At 38.4% G+C, this 17105-nt stretch overlaps 1 pseudogene; it reads right to left on the reverse strand.

The window, feature by feature from the left end:
- Positions 1-11206: 11206 nt before the first annotated feature.
- Positions 11207-11283, reverse strand: LOC129780869 (U4 spliceosomal RNA; annotated as a pseudogene).
- Positions 11284-17105: the final 5822 nt, after the last annotated feature.

Raw genomic sequence — 17105 nt, forward strand, 5'->3', positions numbered from 1 at the left:
TAGAAGTAGAAGTAGAAGTAGAAGTAGAAGTAGAAGTAGAAGTAGAAGTAGAAGTAGAAGTAGAAGTAGAAGTAGAAGTAGAAGTAGAAGTAGAAGTAGAAGTAGAAGTAGAAGTAGAAGTAGAAGTAGAAGTAGAAGTAGAAGTAGAAGTAGAAGTAGAAGTAGAAGTAGAAGTAGAAGTAGAAGTAGAAGTAGAAGTAGAAGTAGAAGTAGAAGTAGAAGTAGAAGTAGAAGTAGAAGTAGAAGTAGAAGTAGAAGTAGAAGTAGAAGTAGAAGTAGAAGTAGAAGTAGAAGTAGAAGTAGAAGTAGAAGTAGAAGTAGAAGTAGAAGTAGAAGTAGAAGTAGAAGTAGAAGTAGAAGTAGAAGTAGAAGTAGAAGTAGAAGTAGAAGTAGAAGTAGAAGTAGAAGTAGAAGTAGAAGTAGAAGTAGAAGTAGAAGTAGAAGTAGAAGTAGAAGTAGAAGTAGAAGTAGAAGTAGAAGTAGAAGTAGAAGTAGAAGTAGAAGTAGAAGTAGAAGTAGAAGTAGAAGTAGAAGTAGAAGTAGAAGTAGAAGTAGAAGTAGAAGTAGAAGTAGAAGTAGAAGTAGAAGTAGAAGTAGAAGTAGAAGTAGAAGTAGAAGTAGAAGTAGAAGTAGAAGTAGAAGTAGAAGTAGAAGTAGAAGTAGAAGTAGAAGTAGAAGTAGAAGTAGAAGTAGAAGTAGAAGTAGAAGTAGAAGTAGAAGTAGAAGTAGAAGTAGAAGTAGAAGTAGAAGTAGAAGTAGAAGTAGAAGTAGAAGTAGAAGTAGAAGTAGAAGTAGAAGTAGAAGTAGAAGTAGAAGTAGAAGTAGAAGTAGAAGTAGAAGTAGAAGTAGAAGTAGAAGTAGAAGTAGAAGTAGAAGTAGAAGTAGAAGTAGAAGTAGAAGTAGAAGTAGAAGTAGAAGTAGAAGTAGAAGTAGAAGTAGAAGTAGAAGTAGAAGTAGAAGTAGAAGTAGAAGTAGAAGTAGAAGTAGAAGTAGAAGTAGAAGTAGAAGTAGAAGTAGAAGTAGAAGTAGAAGTAGAAGTAGAAGTAGAAGTAGAAGTAGAAGTAGAAGTAGAAGTAGAAGTAGAAGTAGAAGTAGAAGTAGAAGTAGAAGTAGAAGTAGAAGTAGAAGTAGAAGTAGAAGTAGAAGTAGAAGTAGAAGTAGAAGTAGAAGTAGAAGTAGAAGTAGAAGTAGAAGTAGAAGTAGAAGTAGAAGTAGAAGTAGAAGTAGAAGTAGAAGTAGAAGTAGAAGTAGAAGTAGAAGTAGAAGTAGAAGTAGAAGTAGAAGTAGAAGTAGAAGTAGAAGTAGAAGTAGAAGTAGAAGTAGAAGCATAACGCTAATTGTCCAATTCCAAACGCTTATTATTCAGTCATTTCATGATGGATAGATAAAATTTTTGCGTCAATCGATTTCGGCACTCTATAACAATGTTTGACATTGATTAAAATAATACATGTCATGAAACCAACTACCGAACAATTGAAAGATCTCAACAAAATCAAACAATCGAGAACTCTCGAACCGAATATATCTATCCTAACGGAAATACCCACTTCTGATTGGTCGAAATTGACGACACATGCGGCGGGTCCCTAACAGAGACATCAAAACCAAACTGCCTGGGGGAATTCGACATTGCAAATACATGAAAGTAGTGGGGACTTTTGTTCCTACTGAAATGTGTTCCCTAACAGAGACATTGAAACCAAATCATTATCAAAGAGTTGAACGATATAATTCTTCAAACATATCCAAAATCAACAGATAGCCTAACGGAATCCTACGTCAACTATGCGGTCGTGGCTCGGACACAACCCTCCTGTGACTTTTTTTCCAAAAATCTGTACCATCGAAGATATTAGTTATAGAGAAAAAACTATTTTATTAGCATGAAAAAATACTCATTTATTTTCTACAAACACTATATTTACATTTGCAAGTCATTCGTGTTGTTGTTGATGCTTATAAATAGTTTTTCGGAAGCTAGATTGCTAGATTGCGATACTGCGGCGAAAAAGTTGTCTTGTATTGTTCAATTAATTGTAAGAAATTTCACACGCGGGAAAAATCTGTACCAATCTGAACTTTTTGACGAAAATCTTTACTTTGTACCGTACAGAATCAGTACCAAAAATAACGAAAAAATCTGTACCTTTCCAGATAAATCTGTACGTGTGGCAACACAACAACCACACAAAACGGCCCTTTTCAGGGTCACCAAATCATTATCAAGGAGTTTGACGATATAATTCTTCAAACATATCCAAAATCAGCATGCAACAGATCCTACGTCGTACGTCAACTATGCGGTCGTGTTTCGGACACAACTCTCCTGTTCCAACTTTTTTGTTGATAGCTCAAATTATAACTCGTTGACCTGTAAACTACGTCTCCAGAATTGACTTGGTTGTGTTTCCGAGGAAATGCCAAGTGCTTCATTTGATTTATTTAACTAATGAACAGACTGCTCTTGCTCATGTTAAGTTAGTCCACGAGAAATGGTTCTGGAAGGAATAGACAGCGAATAGTTTTCATAGATTGAACGGACAGTAACATTCTTATTACAGTAGAGATTTTTTCATAGTCACGTGTATCTCGTGTAAATGAAAATCTTTACAGTGTCAATGTCAGAATAGCCACATCATCTCATCGAAAACGAGTTTGTATAGTTTGACGATTGACATCTTACTCCATGAAAGTAAGAAGTAACGGAGAACCGATGGGTTAATCATATAGCCCCTATAAAATAAAGTGAGAGAATCGGGGCATAGATGTGGTATCCACATCAAAATTGATGCTGGTGAATAGATTTGAAGAGAAGTGTGATTGAAATCAATCCATGTGATGGAAATAAATTAACAATCTAACAATTATGTTTGAAATGTACATTATATCGTCATCTAGGATAGTTCAAACTACTACCACACAATAATTAGTGTCAATTAAACAACTCCATTGAGTACCAATTTGTCGCTCAACCCCCTCCAACTGCATGTGACAAGCTGGACCCTCCAGGACAGCTGTCGCTTAACACACCAACCATCGCGTAGTCACGACTTTAATCACCTTGTCCGCGCAGCTCACGACCGGTGCATCGTTCGGCCCTGCACCGCCAGCGCCACACGACAGGTCCAAATCCAACCAGCGCCGAAATCAACCCCATCAATCTTCAATTTGCTCACTACTGTGACAGTGGTCGGTCGGTTTTGTCGCGCGCTCGCGTGTTTGTCTTAAATTACATCACGAAGGCTTGATTTCACCTCTTCCATTTCAATTGGCTCCGGCGACAGAAACAATCCAGCGGAAAAAAACAAAACCCGCGACAAGTGACAAAAGACTCGACTCGAGGAATACGGGCGGGAGAGGAAAAAAAATAAATCCAACATCCAACTTCCTCCGGTCCGAACCATCATCAGCAATGGGAGAAAGTGAGCCCCTCGGATCGGACAACTCCTTCGCATTTAAAACCCTCGCGCGAGCCCCGATCAAGTCCGGTTCAAGTCCTCCATTTTCGTAACACGAAACTCTCCAATAAGGGAGAAAAAGTGAGCTGACAAAAGGAGCCGGACCTCCTGACATCGATAGCGATTTACAAGAGTCCGACGGGGTAAGGCCTGTGTTGCACTCCCGCTCCGAGTTCCTTCCTGGAGGCTTGCTTCCTCGTTGACAAATTATTATGTCGGAAAAGATTTTTAATTTAAATGTTACAAGTGAAACAAAAGAGACAAATAGAATGCTAATGTAACACCATCACCATCGCTTAATATATCATTCGAGATTGATTTTGTATACAAGAATTTATTTGAATATCTTTATTCTTAATCTTATAAGCGTTTTCGCCGAGCGCGATTTCCTCCGGTTTCCTTCTCCGTCTTGTTGCTTCGCTGCTACCGTCTTGTGCATACCAATCGCGCGCCTCAGATCAGCAACCATCCAGCAATTCCAGACCTGGAAAGGGGTAGCACTGTGGGAGAGAAACATGAACCGAATTGTGCATTCTGGCCTGCCTGAATTACATCCTGCCGCGCACATAGCCCCACCCATTCTCCCGCTCGATCCCAAGCGCGGGTCGGGTCGGATCGGGTCGGGAGCAAGTAAACGCGGTGGACACTTGTTATGCGTTTTCCCTTCTCCGCTGCCCACGAACCGGGGGTCCAGGAGACGGAACACAAAACGACGTCGGTATGGCATATGGAGAATGTGATTGAGCAAACGAGAGAATGATTTTATTTAAATCGGACACATGAATCATGATGAACGTGTTTTGCGAGGATTCTCCGACGGAATGTGAAAGGCGAGACGAATTGAGCTATTGGATGTCGAGGATGAAAATACTCGTGCATCCACTGGTGGCTGTCAGAGACAGAGTGAAAGAGGAGGCGGATGACGGCGGTGGGGTGATCCGATTGGGACGTACGTCAGGAGCACAGATCGTGCAGGGCAATTGACAAATCGGTTTTTATCTGATTAACGCGATTGAGCACCATGCTCAGTCGGACTGATTCCCATCGATCGATGCCGCCTCCGCGCGCTTCCTGTCCGGTAGCGCGGGGATGATTAGTGTCGTTAGTTTTACAAATCATATTTCGTCTCCAGGTGGCGTCTGTGGTCGAGTGGCTAGCCCTGACGAACGAATATATTCGAACTTGTGTCTTGAAATTAGGGATTGCATTACCGTGACAGTGCTCCCTTGGCCGAGTGGTTAGCGTCATAACTAACATGCCGGGTGTTCGGGTTCGATTCCCGTTCTGGTCGGGGGAATTTTTCGTCAAAGAAATTTCCTCCGACTTGCACTGTGATCACGCGTATTCTACAGCTTGCCACTCAGAATGCATTCAAGGCGTGTTATTTGGCATAGAAATCTCAACTAAGTACAAATAAAAATGACGCAAGTAATACTACGTTGAGACGGCGAAGTTCCTCTAGGAACGTTAGTGCCATTGAAGAAGATTACCGTGACAAAATTTCAATAACCGGTTATTCGGTAATGAACATTTCATTACCGGTAAAACTGGTAAATTACTGGTAAAAAATACTTTAAAGAAATAAAGTATTTTCTTGAAGAAACGGCTTTCATTGATAAAGATTAGTTAACAAAAAACCATTTTACAAGTTTTTGCTTATTAGTTTGTTGGTAAAGGTAATACTTAAGGTAAACTGACCAGACGTCCGTTACGCGTTACGCGGGACATTTCCGCATTTCAACAAAAAATATCCCGCGTAAGATTACGTCCCGCGAAACGTCCCGCATTTGGCAAAAGAAACAAAAATGTCCCGCGATATCAATATATTTCAATATTACAATTTGATCATGTTGATTTTATTAAATGCATGAACCTCAAAAAAAAACTGTTCAAGAGAGCTTCCAATCCAAAGATTGATACGTTGAGCTTGAGCTTCATCGCACCGACAGTGGATTTTTTGTTTAGAGAGTGTCAAATGGAAACAACAGCAACAAAATTAGAAAATGATTTTTGTAAAAGTCCCTTATTGATCCGCAGGGAACAATGTGAGTCAGACGAAGAACGGAAGAACTAGTGTATACGGGACAGGAAGAGGCAGGGTTGTTTGATGAAGTATCGTAAATGAAGCGCTTGGCGGCCTTACGGAAGTTGGCCATGGCCGATGAAAAGATGTATATTGGCGTGTTCTTTTACCTTTTCGTGCCTTTGGTGGTCGGCTGTCTCTCCATTTTGGCCATTCGCCCAAAAGATTTCTATCGGTCGCAGCTGAGGGATGATGGGAAGGTTAGCGGTCTTCGCGACAATGTTTATCTCCAGCCGCTCCATCCTCCAGTGATCTTTTGGCATTATGGGCAGATCCCAGTATGAAGACCACATCACCTTCGCAACTTCCGATAAGCACTTCGTACTGTATATCTCCCAGTTCACCATATGACTCGAAAGAAGAGCGGCTTGGAGATTCTCTTCTCGTTTGTCAGAGAATGACCTTCTTCGAGACCTTGATGTGGGTGATATATTCGTCGCCAATGCTTACCTGGGGAACGTAAAGGTCCGGTCCCCTGCCATTCGTTGAATTCAAGCATCAAGTACGTCTTGTCTTTCATTATAAGTACGAAAAGAAGTGAAAAAGAAGTTTGTCACTTCTTTCACCGGAAAGAAGTTCTTCACCAAGTAAACAGCGAGTATTCGGTCGAATCCTACTAAACATAGCAATTAGTTTAAACTTTGTATAAACAAACCTTGAATTAGCGGCTCCGCAAAGATTATGCGATTGAGCCTTACAAATAAATGAATTGGTAAAAAAAAGTTATTCCCAGTACTTTAATCTACTCCTTCTAGGTGATTGCCTGCTGCGCGTCTCGTCTGACGCTTTCGCATAAATATGTCCATTTTGGCCAGATTCTCCTTCACCATTTGGCCGGTTGCTTCGATCTCCCGGCTTAAGGAGCGACAGGGAGAGGATACAAAGTGCCTCAGGATGTCCAACTCCTTCGCTGTGAGGTGGAGCTGGCAGTATGAAAAAAATCATCAAATTGCTTGACAGTGCTGCTGCTGCTGCGAATCAACATTTTTGTTGTAGGCTTAATATACGTTAGATTTAAGGAAAATTTGTTCCATTAAATTATCTTTTGTAGTTTTTTTTTCATTGCCATCCGAAATTAGTCCATTTTTTAATGCATACGTTAACACTAAAATCGATGAAAAGTGAATTGGAATTTTCAAGCATTCCATTCGATAATTGAAAGAAAATTATAGAATTTGAATCGCGCTTGTCACACTTAAATGCTCTAGGGTACATTTCTTCCGCTGTAGCAGTTCAACAGCTACCAGAACTGGTTCGATGGCATCAACCAATTATTTTATCGCTGTCAGTTCTTCATCGCTGAAGCTTATCTTGTGTTTTGTTTTCAGATCGAGCAGCGATTTTTGAACTGAAGTTCGGAGGTCGTAGAATCGGAACAACACTGCCAGTTGTGGTTTTTCGATCCTATATTGATTCACTAGTAATATTTCAAAGCGGCATAAAGGCAAATATTATTTATGGTGTAAAAATGAAAATTACCGAAATTACCGGTTATTGATTGTAAAATTACCGGTAATTCGATAATGAGAAATGACCCGGTATTACCGGTAGAACCGGTAACGGTAAAACCGGTTAACAATCCCTTCTTGGAATATAATAAGATTGTTCTATTTGGCATAGGATCGTTGCGATGACAGGGTTTTTTTCCCTTTATTTATTTAATTAGGCTCAAGTGGTGATGGCAAGCAGTACATTTTTAAACTATTTCAATATATTATAACTACATAATCATTAACTTAAGTCTAATTAGCTAAAACTACATAACAATATAAAAAAATATAATTTATTCCTTCGTTGCCTCGTTGGTATTATCCTTGTCTGGAACAGTGCCTGTGGTGGGTCGTAACAACTACATCGCCAGTTGATGTAGCAACGGTATCCTTTGATAGTGACTGCCTCCTTGCTATTTTTATAGCTCCTGTAATGATCTTATCTCAACGGGTACTAAGTTCTGCGCGTTCTCTTATTAAGCGGTCGATCGTGAGTTCAAAACTCAAGGCCCTCATTGACCATTTTTGTGTTGTTACAGAATAACTACGTCCACGCAACAATCATCAGCGATGGCGATCGATCCACGGTCGAAATAAGATCGATTCATCCATACACCTGCTCTGCTCTGCAAGACACATCGGGCTGCTGTTCTATAAATAACTCAACAAGGAAAACTCTTACGCCTAAATGGCTACTGTGTAAATATGTACCATAGGCAAATGGTATAGAAGGGAATACTCTAACGCCGAAAAATGGCAACTGTGTAATGTGCTAATTATAGATATGATAAACATGTGACATGTACACGATTAAAATTCGGCTCTGTTACAGCTAAAATACTAATGAGCCTTAAATAAACAAAAAGGGATAAAAAAATAAGTTCTGCTTATCTGCTGTTCTACGCATAGTTGTCCCATGTTCCAAAATCAGCAACTGAGAAAAACGCAATCAAAGTTTTCTCGCATATTTGTGTACCAAAAGCTTTAAGCATTCCAATTTAGCAATACACCGGGTTTTTAATGTGAAGGTGGAAGCTAGCCACAAATGGCTGCCACAATGGCGATCATTTCTTTCATCTCCCTCCCTCACCTCTCGCCCGAAAATCAATAATTTTGCGAAACAGTGTGAAGAAAATGATCGTTTTCGCACACTTCCCATCAAGTAATATCAAACAAACTCTAATCGATTACTCACAAGATATTAAATGTTCATCTGCTTTCGCAAAGTATAGTGAAGAACGTCGGAAAACTCGAGCAAGTGCTCTGAAAGTTAAAATTTAGTTTTTCAATCTTCTGCAATGGTTTTGTTTGTAAATATTGGTGGAAGCATCGTTATTTTTTCGACACTGATGCCAAACAACATCATCGAAACAGCTATAAAAACCACTCAATAAAATGTTATTCCGGAGTCATAAATTGTGTTGATATCAATACAATTATTATTTTTACGTTTAATGGGTCTATAATGTAAGTTTTAGCAACTTTAACATTGGGTAAGAAAATTGTATTACAGAGCTCGGAACACTGCCACGGCTGCCTATGCTTTCAAAAACAGTAAACGGAAAAGTATTAAATTCAATCTAAATGCCTCGGCCAACGAAGAGAAGGGTTAAGGCTTTCCAACGTGAATATGTGAAAACAATACGATCAACGAAGGAAAATATTAAGGAATTATCAACATCGAGTTACTATGCGGAAGAACTTGTTAATACCAAAAGTGCCCCAATTCGTATGTGTTATAAATTTGCTCATGTTACGCTCGCGTTTAATCAGAATCATATGCAAATGCACCTTCTATATATATTTATATTTGCAATTGTTCATCGGAACATATCGTTCATACATTTTACTTTAGTATTGAATTGTTATTTGCTTTTTTTTCAAATGTATTCAAAGACTCGTGTCAATGAAGCGCCACACAGTCTGATAAGTGAATTGATCTATTTACGTGTGCTTTGCTCTTCTCTCACAAACACTATTACCCCATTTTTACACGAGGGTTTACCTATACTACTACAATGGCTAGCTTCCACCTTCACCTTAAGAAGCACTATACTATTGTTTAATGAAATGTGATGAGATCTCCTCACAGAATCAATCAAGCTTGATTACGGGTTTAAAAATTCATGGTGGGACTGTTATGCCTAGAATATCAACATGGGACAATTGAACTTGATTTTGTTTTTAGATATACTGGGAACAAACAATATTTTTTTGTGTTTTTCCGAAAGATTATGCATAGAAACATCGTTTTATGAAGAAATGAGTGATCTGCAACACCTCCGCAGAATATAAATCTCATTGTTATTAGGCATTCGCGAATAATGTGTACACGTGTTATGTTAAAGTTTTTCTTATTTGTTTGAGAAATAGTTCGTTCTTCCAAACCGGAAATGAGTGCATTAGCCCTGCTGAAAGTGTGACATGAAATTCTTGCACGTGAACCGATTTATTCGATATGGATCTACAAAAAATACTTGGTGGGACAGTTATGAATAGAATATCAACATGGGACAATTGAGCTTGATGTTGTTTTTCTAAAAGCTAGGAACAAACTATATGTTTTTTGTGTTTTTTCCGTAAGATTATGCACAAAAACAACGTTTTATGAAGAATAGTAAAAGTCGTCAAAAAGTAACAAGCGTAAAACGGCAGTTATGTAATAGGAAAGGAAGGGAGAATGGACAAGTGGAAGTAGGAGATGCGACCTAAATAATGATATTAGTGCTACTAAGGAAGACATATATGGGGAACATAAAATTAGGGTCGCGAGTAGCTAAGATATCGAGAACTGGCATGCGTTAGTGGTACTCCTTGACCCTCGGCAACCAGTTTGATTTTTTCATTGCAAAATTAATTACATGACCAAACAACGTGCTCGATGTCATGATACCCTTCACCACAATTGCATAAATTGTTAGTAGCAAGACCTATGCGGAAGAGATGCGTGTTTAGCGCGGAATGATTGGACATCAATCTGGACATAGTTCTAATGAGATTTCTGTCAAGATCTAACTCTTTAAACTAGGCCTTCGTTGAAACTTTGGGGATAATAGAGTATAGCCATCTCCCAAGCTCATCTCTGTTCCATTGGTTTTGCCAACTGGTGAGTGACTGCTGTCGGGAAATGGAGAAGAATTCCCGATACGCTATTTGTCTTTCAAAAACTGTGCCCTGCATACTACCCATCTGTGCGAGTGTATCCGCTTTCTCATTACCAGGAATAGAGCAATGGGAAGGAATCCAAATGAAAGTGATTCGAATACTTTTATCAACAATAAAATTCAATGCATCCCCTAATTTTGCTAAAAAAAATATGATGCTTTCGTCTGTTGTTTCAAGAATTGAATGGCTTGTATACTGCTAAGACTATCAGAGACAATAAAACAGTGGTCAGGTGTTAAGGACTCAATGGTCTTAATTGCATGATATATCGCAGCCAGTTCGGCAACATACACTGAACAAGGGTCTTCAAGTTTATGGAAGCTAGTGTAATGTTCATTAAAGATACCAAAACCAGTAGATCCGTTGATTCTTAAACCATCAGTGAAAAATATTCTTGAAGAATTAATTTGGTTATATTTTGAAGCGAAAATATTAGGAATTAACGATGATCGAAGATGATCTGAAATGTCTCGAGTTTCGTCCTTCATAGAAAGATCGAAATCACCGGAAGATCTGCAAAAGTTCGGAAAGCTAACATTATTGAAGATGTCTGCTGAAGGTTTTATTTCTTGAGAAATGTAATGAGAGTACAGATCCATGGACCGTTGGTTCAATTCGAGAAGCTTCTTACAATTCTCAATTACTAATGGGTTCATGATTTCGCTTCGAATTAAGAAGCGATAGGACAGTTCTCAAAACCGAACCTACAATGGTAAAACACCTGTCAGGACTTCAAGGCTCATGTTGTGTGTTGATTGCATGCACCCTAAGACTAAACGCAAGCAACGATACTGTAGTCTCTCCAGTTTAATGATGTGGGTTTTAGCAGCAGAACGGGAACAAAATGAACCATACTCCATGACTGACAGTATTGTAGTTTAGTACAGCCGTATTAGATCTTCTGGATGAGCACCCCACCATGTTCCAGTAACTGTCCGGGAAAAAACTATGGATGGGTTATACCTATGATATAACTTTGACGTAGGACTGTCGTTGGCTTAGTAATCATTTGTGTTTTTTCAATTAGCAATAATCGCACCTCGGATGTACCTCATTGGGTACGATATCGCCGCTGCGCAGAGCTATCTTTCGTATGTATTGATTAAATTATTGATTAAACTAGTGAATGAATGAAACAATATACTAATTCGATTGCAAACAAATTCCAATTTAGGTCAATTCATGCATAATGGTAGTGGTTATCGCAGCAAATAGTTATCAACATTTTGCCTAATCATCAAACTATATGTTCAAAAGTTCAGTGAGCCAGTGACATGAAGGGATATGCAGCTTGAATAACCGTTGCATTTGTACCCGCTTTTGTAGACTGCGTTAGCAAAACTATTTCCGAAGTGTAAAAATGCATGGGAGTATAAAAGTACTGCCGAGATCTGCAATGCCGATTTTCCCAACTTATTGGTTTCGGAATCTGTGTTGGGAAAACACATTCCGGTTTGCAAACAAAGTATAGTAGAGTACAAAAGTACTCGCAGCTTACATCTAATTTGCAATGCCAATTTCCCTACGCTTCATGGTTTTGAAATCCGTGTTAGGGATACATTCCGATTTAAAGAAGCGCAAACGAGTTCAAAATTACCCGTTGATTGCATCTCATTTACAATGTCAGTTTCCCCAGACCCCATGGTTTTGAAGTCTGTGTAGGGAAAAATTCCGATTTGCAGAAATGCAAGCGAGTACAAAAGTATCCGCTGATTGTATCTATTTTGCAAGATCAATTTCCCCAGGCTCCATGGTTTTGAGCTCTGTGTTAGGGAAACATTCCGATTTGTAAAAGCGGAAACGAATAAAAAAGTACTCGTTGATTGCATCTCATTTGCAATGCCAATTTCCCCAGGCTCCATGGTTTTGAAGTCCGTGTTAGGGAAACATCCAATCATTCCAGCGATGGTATCTCGATCGTTGCGCAATCATAACTGAGTGGATTTCCGAGCGACACTCGCTTTTATACCGATTTGTGATTTCAATAGCCTGTTTTGAAAGCAATTTTAAGACTATTGAAACAAGTTTTTGGATCAAAAATTAACAAGTATATAACGCGTAGACATTTTATCTTTCGAATGAAGTGTTTATCATACCATTTCGTTCAGTTTTTTAGGAGCTATTAACGCTCAAAATCTCGGTGTGTGGCGTAACGCTTTCGTTTTCGAAACTTTGAACTTACACCCCAGTATAGAAATGGAAGACGTTGTCCTACGTCAAAATTTGTTCTCAGATACGCAATATGGTTTCCCCATGTACATTTAGAATCAAACCAAACTCCAAGATATTTGAAGTTTGTGAATTGAACGATGGTTTTGTTGAACAATTGAAGCTGAAGTTCGGGAGGTTGGTGCTTTCTAGAAAGTACAACCATTTCTATTTTCTCAGTTGAGAATTCAATACCTAGCTTCACAGCCCATATAGATAAATTATTTAAGAAAATTTGCAGCGGTCTTTGCAAATCAATAGTTTTAGTACCTGATATGGATACAACACTATCATCTGCGAGTTGCCTCAAATACATCCATCTGCAAGATGATCATCTATATCATTTGAATTTCGGAAGCAAATAACCCGAGACAATCATTTGTCCCTTTGCCCTTGCAGAAACCGAACTGCGTATCTGATAAAAAGTTATTCGTTTCGACCCATTCGTCTAAACGTCGGAGTATCATTTTTTCCAATAACTTACGGATGCAAGATAACATGGCTATTGGTCCGTATGAGTTATGGTGGGAAGCTGGCTTATTCGGTTTTTGAATGGCTATTACTCTCACTTGTCTCCACACGATAGGGGCAATATTTTGCTCAATAAACTTATTGAATAGCCTTTATAAGCGTTTCTTAGCGACGTTTGGAAGGTTCTTCAAAAGATTAAATTTGATTCCATCGGAACCAGGAGCTGAATTACTGCACGAAAGAAGTGCAAGTGAGAATTCAGTCATAGAAAACAATGTCTCGTTATTACTATTGGAAGACGATGTATTACGAGATATGTCTTCTGCAGGTACAAAATCTGGACATACTTTTTTGGCAAAATCAAGAATCGGTCGGAATACTCTTTGTTTTCGTTTGTATGGTTTTTGTTTCGCAATCACCTGGCTGTGTTCCATAGGGTACTCATAGATGTTTCCCTTGACAAACCATTGACATATCGTCGCCAGTAACTGCGTTTTTTCGCTCCAATAAGATTTTTGAATTTGATCTCCAAAAGTTCATACTTAGAAAATTTCTCCATTGAGCCATTTTTGCGTAAATTTTTGGAAGCAAAATTGACAAATTGACATTATCGCACAGATCGTAGATGATTGAGGAACGGTTATCATCAGAGTGCCCCCCAGGACACACCATGTGAATTGAAATCACCCAAGATTAACTTGGGTTCAGGTAAAATCTCGATAATTCCATCGAGTTGATTGCGTGCAATTCCAACTCTGGGAGAAATATACACAGAAGCAATGCATAGGTCTTTTCCCCTTATTGTTGTTTGACAAGCGGCTACCTCGATTCCTAAAAGCAATGGTAATGGGATTTTATAGAAGGAATGGTTTTTTTTGATCCCCAAAAGAACGCCACCGTGTAAGTCTCTTCGGTCAAAACGGGTAATGTTAAAATCATGAAAATTCAAATCCTCATCAGGGGTGCCATGTTTCACAAAGAGCAAATACGTCAGAATTTATATTGTTGACTAAAAATTTTAACGATTCGATTTTATATTTTACTAGCTGACCCGGCAAACTTCGTACCACCCAAAATTGTTTTTCGTTATCAATACCTTCAATCATTCACATTTTCTTACTATGAGCAAGTTCATAGGTCCAATCGCAGAACTGTTCATTGATTGATCTTCAGATTATTCAGATTATTTTCAGACACAATTCTCGTTAAAGATTTTTCAACCATGTTTCTCCGTTACATGGAATAAATGTTTTATACAGAAAATATGATAGAATAAAGAAAGCCCTAAATCGGACAATTCCTTCATCAAGTTCTGCTCTCATCAACACATCCGGCGATCTTTTTTTGTATAGATAGAAGAAGATATAGGAGTGCGTTTCATCACATTAAAATCCATTTCCAATTTCGAACAAAAATCAATTTCGCTAGTGCAAACATCAAATGGACTAACAGCACTTGCCACTATGTAATTGTAGAACAGATGAGAATCTAATTTTCCGAATTTTCCCTTTCTCCTTCAGAGTTTTCCGATTCTCAATTGTTTGGTTGTTTGGTCTCTTTTGCCACAGCCATATGATAATCAAAATTATAATTTTTAGGTAAAATCCGTTTCATATACAAAGCTTACCAGACATCGAAGATGGCTGAGACAGCGGTCGATTGATCTTGCGTGGAATTGCTCAGTTGGTCTTATAGGTGTTGGACAGAGTGTATTTGTTTCTATAATACATTCAGAGTTTTTTGCAGATTTTTTAAGGCTTGGAAGAGACTCAACAATATGCTGTAAAGTTCAGCTTAGATGTTTAACTAAGTACGTTTTCCATGATCCGGTTTATTCAGAATTGAAGTTGAATATTCATAGAATGACTAGCTGACCCGGCAAACTTCGTCCCGCCAAAAAAATGTTTTTAGTTATTACGAAGGTCACTATTTATATTTCGGGAATTGGCAACACTGATGTCATGTGAGTCCATCTGACGGTTCCATCGTAAAGTTTGACATTTTTGACGATATACGTACTCAGAACATTTTGTCATAAGGACGCTATTTGTTTATTTTATATTTAGTTGAAAGTTTGGTCTCGGCAAAAAAATGGAACTGAATCCTGAACATTTTCGTGCGATGATTTTTTACGACTTTCGACGTGGATTATCACAACAAGAGTGCATCAATCAACTTAATTTGACTTTTGGCGATGAAGCTCCATCAAAAACCACTGTGTATCGCTGGTATAGTGAATTCAATCGTGGTCGTAGTTCGCTGTCCGACGAGTTTCGTGAAGGTCATCCAAAATCGACTGTAGTGCCAGAAAACATCGATGCTGTGCACGAAATGATTAAGCAAGATCGTCATGTAACCTATTGTGAGATTGAGGCATCCCTAAGCATTAGTTCCACCAGCATATATGCGATTTTACATGAACACTAAGTTGTGCGAAAATTATGTTCACGTTGGATCCCACATAATTTGACAATCGCTCAAAAAAAAGGCTCGTGTCGATTGGAATAAATGCTTTGAAAATTGGTTTAAGTGCATGCAAAAGTGTATCGATCATCGTGGCGAGTACTTTGAAAAACAATAAAAATATATTCGCAGCTTAACTATGTGTTTTTGTTCCTATTCCCGAAATATAAATAGTGACCCTCGTAATACCTTCAAACATTCACGTTTTCTTACTACGACCAAGTTCATGGGTCCAATCGCAGAACTGTTCATTGATTGATCTTCTAATCGACCCCGTTGAATTTTTGTATAGCAGCTCTCCCTTAGAGAGGGAGGTGGAGTGTTCAACCACCGTAAAAAGTCACAGGAGGGTTGTGTTCGAGACACGACCGCATAGTTGACGTAGGATTCCGTTAGGCTATCTGTTACATGCTGATTTTGGTTATGATTGAAAAATAACATTGTTAAACTCTCACTATCGAGATTTGGTGGCCCTGAAAAGGGCCGTTTTGTCTGGTTGTTAGGTATTGTTTGTTCACTCCACTAATGTCCATAACCGAGTGATAATGATAAAAAGATGCTGATTAGTAATTTGGTAGTGCGTATCACGATAGAAGATGCTTAAGTGAAATGAGATGAAAGCCGCCCTCTGTGGCCCTGGACGAGGTGGCTCCTGTGTTATGTATGGATGAAAAAAACCTCATCAATGTAATATAAGATAATTATCATTATCGAACACGATTATCAAGTTTTCTCACCAGAAAAAAAAGTTTTATTTTTTTATAGAGAAAATGTATTAAAAATGGGAAAGGTAATTTCATTCATAATACTTACTTTCTGAGTGTTTACTCAACCCATTTCCATTTTCGCTTTAAACCCAACGGAATACGATGCTACATGCCTCAATGCGATTCAATTGGACTTTGATTTGAAATTTCACGAAACAACCAACATAAAAGTTCCAAATTTAAATTTTATTTATATTCTATCAAACATAAGTTCTATTCAGTTCATTGAAATATCATTCTTCAATTAATCCATCGAAAGATTCTTATTGGAACGAAAATAAAAAAAAACACTCATCCATCGCTCCCTACTTATTCGCCAGCACGTATGCAATCAGCAATATCCACACTAGTTATAATTACCACTATCCATTTGTGCGCGTCGTTAGTTAAACTATCGACCACGAGGGTATCTACATGCTGATTTCCCCCAGACACCTTGGAGTTGAAACCTCTGTTAGGGAATACATGTCGGTAGAAACAAAAGCTCCCCCTACTTTCATGTAATTGCAATGCCGATTTCCCCCAGGCAGCTTGGTTTTGATGTCTCTGTTAGGGAATACACTTCGATGGGAACAAAAGTTCCCTCTACTTTGATGTGCCAATTTTTCCGTATTTTCAATTTCGACCAATCAGAACGAGGTATATCCGTTTGGAGATTCTTTGATTGTTTGCTAGTTAGTTTCATATGATATTAATATATTATCAATTGTGATGAATTGTTATGGAGTGCTCAGATCGATTGATGCAGATGTTTCATAAATCCATCAGGAAATAACTGACCAATAATTGTAAGTACATGAGCCGTCGCATGTGTCGTCAATTTCGACCAATCAGAAGTGGATATTTCCGTTAGGATATGGGTTGTGTTTTTCCAATTTTTCGATGGTTAGTTTCATGACATATATAATTTTATTCAATGTAAAAAATTGTTATGGAGTGCCGAAATAGATTGACAAAAAATCTCAACAATCCATCATGAAATGACTGAGCAATGAGC

The sequence above is a fragment of the Toxorhynchites rutilus genome, chromosome 3 (genome assembly GCF_029784135.1).
Source record: "Toxorhynchites rutilus septentrionalis strain SRP chromosome 3, ASM2978413v1, whole genome shotgun sequence".
NCBI classification, from domain to species: domain Eukaryota; kingdom Metazoa; phylum Arthropoda; class Insecta; order Diptera; family Culicidae; genus Toxorhynchites; species Toxorhynchites rutilus.